Source organism: Artemia sp. Qi Xiang Cuo, chromosome 17, assembly GCF_049724085.1.
Source record: "Artemia sp. Qi Xiang Cuo chromosome 17, ASM4972408v1, whole genome shotgun sequence".
NCBI lineage: Eukaryota > Metazoa > Arthropoda > Branchiopoda > Anostraca > Artemiidae > Artemia > Artemia sp. Qi Xiang Cuo.
Genome location: NC_142810.1, coordinates 7,217,617 through 7,227,781, shown reverse-complemented (window position 1 = coordinate 7,227,781; position 10,165 = coordinate 7,217,617).

The window sequence follows — 10,165 nt, the reverse complement described above, 5'->3', positions numbered from 1 at the left end:
GCTACAAATTTTGAGATAGCCAGTTTTCTTGGAAATTGTTCAAAAATTAGATAACAAAACTCCCCCCAGGGCCCAGGGGATAGGCGTTGTAAGTGTTGTCCTGGGGGTGTATATGGTTCTTTCGAAAGGGATGTTCGCATAAACTTCAGGGGGCTAATTTGATTGGAAATTGAAAGTTCTAGTTCAATTTTTAAGAGTCAAAAGATATCCAAGGGCAACTAACCCCCCCCCCCCACACACACACACCCTTTTTCCCCCAGCCCATCCGATAAAATTTTTATAATACCCATTTCCTTAAAAATAGTTCAAAGGTCAGATAAGAAAAATTCCTGTGTCGACGGAACCCGCCAGGGCCCGGAGGCAGGCGTTATGAGTAATGCTCTAGGGGCATATGTAGTTATTACGGAAGTGATGCTCGTATAAACTTCGGAGAGGGCTCATTTGATTGGAAGTTGAAAGTTCTTGTTCACTTTTTAAGAGCCAAAAGAGATCGGAGGGCAACTAGCCCCGCCCCCCCCCTCTCCTCCACGCCCCAAATGCATCAGATAAAAATTTTGAGATAGACATTTTGTTAAAAATTGTTCAAAGTACTGATAACAAAAAACTCCGGTGTCGACACAGCCCCCCAGGGCCCGGGGGTAGGCGTTGTAAGTTATGTCCTGGGGACATATATGGTTGTTATGGAAGGGATGCTCGTATAAACCTCCTATAAGGCTCATTTGATTGGAAATTGAAATTTGTAATTTTTTTTAAGAGTCAAAAGTGATTGGAGTGCAGCTAGCCTCCCCCCACACTCCATTTATTTTTTTCCCAGAGGCACTTCATATAGAAGGAGTCGTCGTAAAAACTTCAAAGGGGGCTCATTTTATTGGAAATCGAGAGTTCTAGTGCTCTTTTTAAGAGTTAAAAGTGATCGGAGGGCAACTGGCCCCCCAAGCCCTTTTTACCCAAATACATCTGATAAAAATGTGAGGTAGACATTTTGTTAAAAATAGTTCAAAAATCATGTAACAAAAACTCCTTTACGTATGACCATTTCGTTAAAATAGTTCAAAGGTCAAATAAGAAAAACTCCTGTGTCGACACAGCCTCCCCCAGGGTCCGGGGAAGACGTTGCAAGTATTTCTATGGGGACATATATGGTACTTATGGAAGGTATGCTCGTATAACCTTCGGAGAGGGCTCATATGATTGGAAACTGAAAGTTCTCGTTCACTTTTTAAGAGTCGAAACAGATCGGAGGGCAACTAACCCCCCTCTTCAGGCCCTATTTTCCTCAAACCCATCCGATAAGAACTTTGAGAGAGCCATTTTTTCCAAATAGTTCAAAGGTCAGATAACAAAAACTCCGGTGTCGACACATCCCCCAGGGCCGGGGGGGGGGGCAGGAATGGTCAGCTATGTCCTGGGGCCGTATGTGGTTCTTATGAACCACATATATACAAAGGGCGGGTGGGGCAACTAGCCCCTCCCGCCCTCCACGCCTTTGGGTCTATCGGATGGATAGACGCATCCGATAAAAATATCAGGTGATCGTTTTGTTAAAAATAGTTCAATCATCAGATATTAAAACTCCAGCAACACAACCCCCCAGGGCCCAGGGACAGGCGTTGTAAGTTATACTCTAGGGGATATATATGGTTCTTATAGAAGGGATATTCGTATAAACTTCAGAGAGGGCTCATTTGACTGAAAAGAGAAAGTTTACTTTTAAAGAGTCTAAAGAGACCGAAGCTTAATTAGTCCCCACACGCCATTTTTCTTCGAACCCATCCGATAAAAATTTTGAGATAGCAATTTTGTTAAAATTGGTTCAAACATCAGATAATAAAAACTCCCTGGTTGGCACAGGCCCATTTTTTCACTTTGATATTGTTACTTTGAAACCAGTTTTGATACTTTGATGAACATTTGATTTTTTTAAATTTTGATTTTGAAATAAGGATTTTTTAAAAACTTGAAACTTTTTGCAATCAAAAATGAACAAAAATTAATTGAAAAAAAAAACTTCCGAAAAAGAAGTTTTTCAAAGAAAAGTAAAGGCCATTTTAAACTTAAGCTCAGCAGATATAAATATCTTTTAAAATTCAAACGCAAAACGACCAGAAATTAGTATTAGAGAATAAATGAAACCCAAAACGAACAGAAATTAAATAAACAATCATAGCAAAATATACAACAAGTAATAATATAAATGAACAAATACATCTTAAAGCGAGTAATGCTTAGATTCAATATGAAAATCAAGCTTAGCGAAAAAAAATATTTTCCTATTGAAGTATAAATGAAACTTAAAACGAACAGAAATTAAATAAACAATCAATGCAAACAAACATACAAAAGATATTAATGTAAATTAATAAATAAATCTTGAAACGAGTGAAACTTAAATTGAATATGCAAATCAAGCTTGAAACAAACAAAAATCACTCCAAACAAGAGTTTGGGTATGAACTCCTTCTCTCATTAGTAGAAATGACCCTATAACTCGTGACGGGAGTCCATATATGGGCATAGCCTCCCTAGGAAGAACACGTGGTTAATTAAAGCGATTGGGAATTTGGAACACTTGTGCTGTCAGTCATTAATCAAATTGTTTCCGGGCAAAGTTTAATAATGTCTGACAGGTACTGTCAATCATTAATCAAATTGTTTCCAGGCGAAGTTTAATAATGAATAACATTGAAACTGCTATGTGTCTCCGCAAAAGTATTTCCTAAGCAAATAGCATGGTCCTATACCTGCAAGCAAATAGCATGGTCCTATACCTGCAAGCAAATAGCATGGTCCTATACCTGCAAGCAAATAGCATGGTCCTATACCTGCAAGCAAATAGCATGGTCCTATACCTGCAAGCAAATAGCATGGAAATTCCTATACCTGCAAGCAAATAGCATGGTCCTATACCTGCAAGCAAATAGCATGGTCCTATACCTGCAAGCAAATAGCATGGAAATTCCTATACCTGCAAGGAAATTCCATATGTACTTACTACTCTTGTATTCTTCCAAAAGGGTCACATATAACAATAGAAATATCCTTCCCCAATCGGGGTCAAAACGCTGACTAAAACATAATAATAATTTTTACAGCACTGTTTGTATGGGTGGACCTTCGCTTGGCCCAGCCAATCAGCTACATCCCCATTCAAACCCAATTCTAACTCTTAGATTTATCTTTCAATGACTCCCAAACCAGGAAGTAAAAAATAAACCTTGGTTCACGGCTTACCTATTGCAAAACCACTATCGCTTAGTAACGGAATTTAACCTGTCTTTTGAAATTATACTATAAGCAAATGTAATTAAGAAAAAGAAAACAGGTCATTTATCTGAAAGGAAAAGAAACAGGGGTTGGAACCCCAACAAAGGCCATTTTAAACTTAAGCTCAGCAGATACAAGTACCTTTTAAAATTCAAACTCAAAACGACTAGAAATTACTATTAAAGAATAAATGAAACCCAATACGAAAAGAAATTAAACAAACAATCCGAATAAAAACAAACAACAATTAATGAGATAAATGACTAATAGATATAAAAGCACGTACTGCTTGTACGGAAGATGCATGTAAAGCTTAAAGTGAAAAAAAAAATTTTCAAATTAAAGCACTAATGAAACTTAAAACGAACAGAAATTAAATAAACAATCCATGCAAACAAACATACAATAGATGTTAATGTAAATTAATAAATAAATCTTAAAACGAGTGAAACTTAAATTGAATATGCAAATCAAGCTTGAAACGGACAAAAATCACTATAAACAAGAGTTTGGGTATGACCTCCTTCTCTCACTGTAAAAGTTTAAAACCTACTGCGTCATTTTGACTACAGTCAAAATGGTGGGCGTGAAAGGGGCATTAGGCTTTCTTCAATCACTTTCAACTATTAAAATAGGCACTAGCCCCTTCTATTCCCAATCAAAAGAGCCCCTTTTAAATTTCTACGCCAACACTTTCAATTAAATCCTTATATGCGCCCCGGGCATAACTTACAACCCTCGCCCTGAGGACTGGATGGGGGGGGGGGGGTTGTCATCCACACAGACCAAATTTCCCGAACTTTATACGGCGTTGAAAAAAAAGGCTATTTGAAAATTTTGATTGGATGTGTTTGGGGAAATGGTGGGCGTGAGAGAGGGGTTAGTTATCGTCCAATCACTTACAACTATTAAAAAGGGCACTATCCCTCTCAATTTCCAATTGAATGAGCCCCTTTTGAAGTTTTTACAACTCTATCGTTAAAAACCTTATATGCCCCCAGAGACTAACTTACAACCTTCGCCCCGGGGACTCTGGGGGGTTTCTCATCCTTAAATACATAATTTCCAGAACATTCAACTACGTTGAAAAAAATGGCTATTTCTAAAATTTGATTGAATGTGTTTGGGAAAATGGAGGGCATAAGAGGGGGGGGGGGGTTAATTACTCTCCACTCACTTTTGACTATTAAAAAGGGCAATTTCAATTTCCAAACAAATGAGCCCCTTTTGAAATTTATGCAACAACTTTCTATATAAACATTACATTCACCCAGGGCATAACTCACAACCCTTGCACTGAAAGCTCTGATCGGGTTATCATCCTAAAAGACATAATTCCCAGAATTTTCAACTACGTTGAACAAAATTGATATATAAAAGATGAGATTGCATGTGCTTGGGAAATCGTGGGTGTGAGAGGGAGGTTAGTTGCCCTTCAATCACTTTCTACTATTAAAAGGGCACTATCCCTTTCAATTTTCAATTGAATGAGCCCTTTTGGATGTTTTTACAACATCAATTTCAATAAAAACCTTACATGCTCCCACGGCATAACTTAGAACCCTTGCCCTGGGGGTTGCGGGGGGAGGGGGTGTCATCCTTAAAGCTCTAATTTCCAAAGCTTTCAATTACGCTGAACGAATTTGCTATCTCAAAATTTTGATTGGAGGGGTTTGTCGAAAGGGTGGGCGTCAGAGGGGGGTTACTTGCCCTCTAATAGTTTTCAATTATTAAACAGAGCAATAGCCCTTTGAATTTCCAATCGAATGAGCCCTTTTTCAAGTTTCTATGACAAACATTTCAATAAAAACCTTATATTCCCCCAGGGCATAACTTATAACCCTTGCCCTGAAGACTGTGGGGGGAGTGTCCTGCTCAAAGGTATAATTTCCTGAACTTTAAACTGCGTGGAACAAAATGACTATCTAAAAATTTTGATTGGATATGTTTGGGGAAATGGTGGGCGTGGAAGGGGTGTTAGTTGCCTTCCAATCACTTTCGACTATTAAAAAGGGCACTAGCCATTTCAATTTCCAATCGAATGAGCCCTTTTTGAAGTTTCTACGACAACGCATTCAGTAAAAACCTTATATTCCCCCAGGAAATAACTTACAACCCTTGCCCTGAGGGATTTAGAGGAGTACCCTCCTCGAAAACATAATTTCTATCTGGAAATCCACAACACTGAACAAAATGACTATCTAAAAATTTTGATTGGATGTGTTTGAGGACTGTGAGGACTCTGAAGACTGTGAGCGGAGTGTCCCGCTCAAAGGTATAATTTCCTGAACTTTAACTGCTTGGAACAAAATGGCTATTTCAAAATTTTGATTGGATGTGTTTTGGGAAATAGTGGGCTTTGAAGGGCTGTTAATTGCCAACCAATTGCTTTCGAATATTAAAAAGGGCTCAAGACATTTCAATTTCTAATCGAATGAGCCCTTTTTGAAGTTTCTACGACAACGCTTTCTATAAAAACTTTATATGCCCCCATGGCATAACTTACGATCCTTGTCTTGAGGGTTGTGAGGGGGTTCAAACCCTCAAAGACCTAATTTCCAGAACTTTTAACTACATGGAACAAAATTGCACTCTCTAAATTTGGATTGGAAGTGTTTGGGAAAAAGGTGGGCGTGAGCGGTGGGTTAGTTACCCTCAAATCGCTTTCAACGGTCAAAAAGGGCACTGGCCCTTTGTATTTTCAATCGAATGAGCCTTTTTTGAAGATTCTATGACAACGCCTTCTGTAAAAACCTTAAAGGGCACTAGCCCTTTGAATTTCCAATCAAATGAGCCCCTTTTGAAATTTCTACAACAACTTTCTATATAAAACTTATATGCATCCAGGGCATAACTCACAGCCCTTGCACTGAAAGTTATGATCGGGTTATCATACTAAAATAACTTATTTCCAGAATTTTTGACTACGTCGAAAAAAATTAATATATAAAAAATGTTATTGGATGTTTTTGGGAAATGTTGGACGTGAGAGGGGGGTTTGTTGCCTTTCAATCACTTTTGACTTTTAAAAGGACAGTAACCCTTTCAATTTTCCAGTGAATGAGCCCTTTTGTATGTCATCAATTTCAATAAAAACCTTACATGCTCCCAAGGCATAACTTAAAACCCTTGCCTGAGGGTTTTGGGGGGGATGGGTTGTCATCCTTAAAGACCTAATTTCCAAAACTTTCAACTGCGTTGAACAAAATGGTTATCTAAAAACTTTGATTGGATATGTTTGGGGAAAAGGTGGGTGTGAGAGGGGGGTTAGTTGCCCTCCAATCACTTTCAACTATTAAAAGGGGCACTGAATTTCCAATCGAATGCGCCCTTTTTCAAGTTTCTGCGACAAACATTTCAATAAAAACCTTATATTCCCCCATGGCATAACTTATAACCCCTGCTCTGAAGACTGTTGGGGAGTATCCTGCACAAAAGTATAATTTCCTCAACTTTAAACTGCGTGGAACAAAATGGCTATCTAAGAATTTTGATTGGATATGTTTGGGGAATTGGTAGGCGTGGAAGGGGGGTTAGTTGCCTTCTAATCATTTTCGACTATCAAAAAGGGCACTAGCCACTTGAATTTCAAATCGAATGAGCCTTTTTAGAAGTTTCTACGACAACGCATTCAGTAAAAACCTTATATTCCCCCAGGAAATAACTTACAACCCTTGCCCTGAGGGCTTTAGGGGAGTACCCTCCTCAAAAACATAATTTCTATCTGGAAATCCACAACACTGAACAAAATGACTATCTAAAAATTTTGATTGAATGTGTTTGAGGACTGTGAGGACTCTGAAGACTGTGAGCGGAGTGTCCCGTTCAAAGGTATAATTTCCTGAACTTTAACTGCGTGGAACAAAATGGATATTTCAAAATTTTGATTGGATCTGTTTGGGGAAATGGTGGACGTGGAAGGGGTGTTAGTTGCCATCCAATTGCTTTCGACTATTAAAAAGGGCACAATACATTTCAATTTCTAATCGAATGAGCCCTTTTTGAAGTTTCTACGACAACGCTTTCTATAAAAACTTTATATGTCCCCATGGCATAACTTAAGACCCTTGTCTTGAGGGCTCTGAGGGGGTTGAAACCCTCAATGACATAATTTCCGGACCTTTAAACTACGTTGAACGAAATGGCTATCTCAAAATTTGGATTGGATGTGTTTGCGGTAATGGTGGGCGTGAGCGGGGGGTTAGTTGCCCACAAATTGCTCTCAACGACTAAAAAGGTCACTAGCCCCTTGAATTTTCAATCAAATGAGCCTTTTTTGAAGTTTCTATGACAACGCCTTCTGTAAAAACCTTAAAGGGCACTAGCCCTTTGAATTTCCAATCAAATGAGCCTTTTTTGAAATTTCTATGACAACGCCTTCCATAAAAACCTTATATGCCCCCAGGGTATTGCTTACAACCCTTGCCCCGAGGGTTTTGAGGGAGTGTCCTCCTCAAAAACACATTTTCTATGTTGAAATCAACTATGCTGAACAAAATGGCTATCTGAAAATTTTGATTGGATGCGTTTGGGAGAATGATGGGTGTGGGGGGGGGCTAGTTGCCCTCTAATCACTTTCGAGTATTAAAAAGGGTACTAGCCCTTTGAATTTCCAATCGAATGAGCCTTTTTTGAAGTTTCTACGACAACGCCTTCTATAAAAACCGTATATGCCCCCAGGGCATAACCTAAAACCCTTGCCCCCTGGGTTTTAGGGGAGTGTCATCCTCAAAAACATATTTTATATCTGGAAATCAACTACGCTGGACAAAATGGCTATCTCAAAATTTTGATTAGATGTGTTTGGGGGAATGACGGGGGGGGGAGCCGAGTTGCCTTCCAATCACTTTCGACTGTTAAAAAGGGCACTAGCCATTCCGATTTCCAATTGAATGAGCCCTGTTCGAACTTTCTACGGCAACTCCTTCGATACGAAGTGCCCGGGTATGGAGAACCAAAAAACAACACATTATGCCCACATCGTTCTTTACTTAGGCAGCGCTATTGCGCTGCCTATGATAACTATGTGTCTTGGAAAGATTTAACAAAATCAAGTTGAATATTTAATGTATGATGATATTAATTCATGAAAGCTCATCAATTCAAGAATTTATTTCACTGTAATTGATTTTATTTCAAGATTTTATTTCACAGTAATTTTTTTTTCATTTTCAATGCTGTAATAACTAGAAACAAAAATATTTTTAATATAATTCGTTTCCCCTGAAACGCCAATGACGTAGTAGGCTTCAGACTTTTCAAACAGTTCGTCGTAACGAACTGTAAGTAAGGAGCGACCCGGCTCAATGGTAACCAAAACTCTAAAAAACAGGATTTTGATACCAATAGATAAATCAAAAGAATAAAATTTTAATGCTGATTTCAAATATATATGTTTCATTAAATTTAATCTTACCCATCAAAAGTTACGTGCCTGAGAAAATTTTCCTGATTTTCGAAAAAATGGGAGATAGGCCCCCCAAAACTCACAGAACCTTAATGAAAATCACACCATCATATTCAGCGTATCAGAGAACCCTACTGTAGAGGTTTCAAGCTCCTATCTACAAAAATGTGGAATTTTCCATTTTTTGCCAGAAGAAAGATCACGGATGCGTGTTTATTTGTTTGTTTGTTTGTTTTTTTTTTCCCCAGGGGTGATGGTATCGAAACAGGAGTCGTCGCGAATAACAGAATGACTTATTCGGATTGAAATTAAAATCTCTAGTTTTCCGTTTAAGGGACCAAAAAAATGGGGTGCACCTAGGCCCCCTCCCACGCTCATTTTTTTCCCAAAGTCACCCGATCAAAATTTTGAGATAGCCATTTTGTTCAGCATGGTCGAAAATATGATAAAAATGTCTTTTAGGATGACTTGATCCCCCAAAGTCCCCAGGGGGAGGGCTGAAAGTTATGAACTTTACTTAATGTTAACATTTAGTATTGGTGATTGGTATGTATACAGACTGTTTCCGTGGCGTGTTGGTGGGGGAGGGGGGGGAAGGTGAGGGTCGGGGGCGATATGGAAGGATCTTTCCAGGAAGGAAGTTTTCTTGGGGGAAGGGACATTGCTATGAAGGGGGCGCCGGATTTCCCAGCATTATTAAAGAAAAAGATCAGGAATTAAATAATAAAAAAACAAGTTTTTCAACTGATCAACTGATTGTGATTAAGAGGTCATTTTTAAAGAACTGGAAAAAAAATTCGAACTATAGTTTAAAGAGCAGGGTATTGACTAGGGGGCGAACCCCCTAATATACGTGTTAAAAATTTATGAATATAGAAGTTCGTTACGTAAGTTAATTCTAAGTTACGTATATTTATTACTAATAAAAACGTTCGTAAATAAAATTAAACAAGTTTCGAGAAAGCCATTTAACCAAATATAATATGCAAATTTTGTTTTAATTATTCATGTATGGTGAGCCAAAATCAAAATCTGCATTAATTCAAAAACGTTCAAAAATTAAATAAAAAAAACAGTTTTTTTTTTAACTGAAAGTAAGGAACGACGTTAAAACTTAAAACAAACAGAAATTATTCCGTATATGAAGGGGCTGTCCCCTCCTCAACGCCTCGCTCTTTACGCTAAAGTTTGACTTTCTCACAACTCTATTTTTTTAAACAATAAAAAAACTTTAGCGTAAAGAGCGAGGCGTTGAGGAGGGGACAGCCCCTTCATATACGGAATAATTTCTGTTCGTTTTAAGTTTTAACGTCGTTCCTTACTTTCAGTTAAAAAAACTTGTTTTTTTATTTAATACAGTTAGGGAAGGGGGCAGTAGCCAAACTCTTGTTTGTAGTGAAACTATAAGGAGGCAGGGCCAGATCGACTAGGCACGGGGCCGGATTGGAGTTTTTTTGCAGGGCCCTTTCAACATATTAAATATTTTTGTAGAAT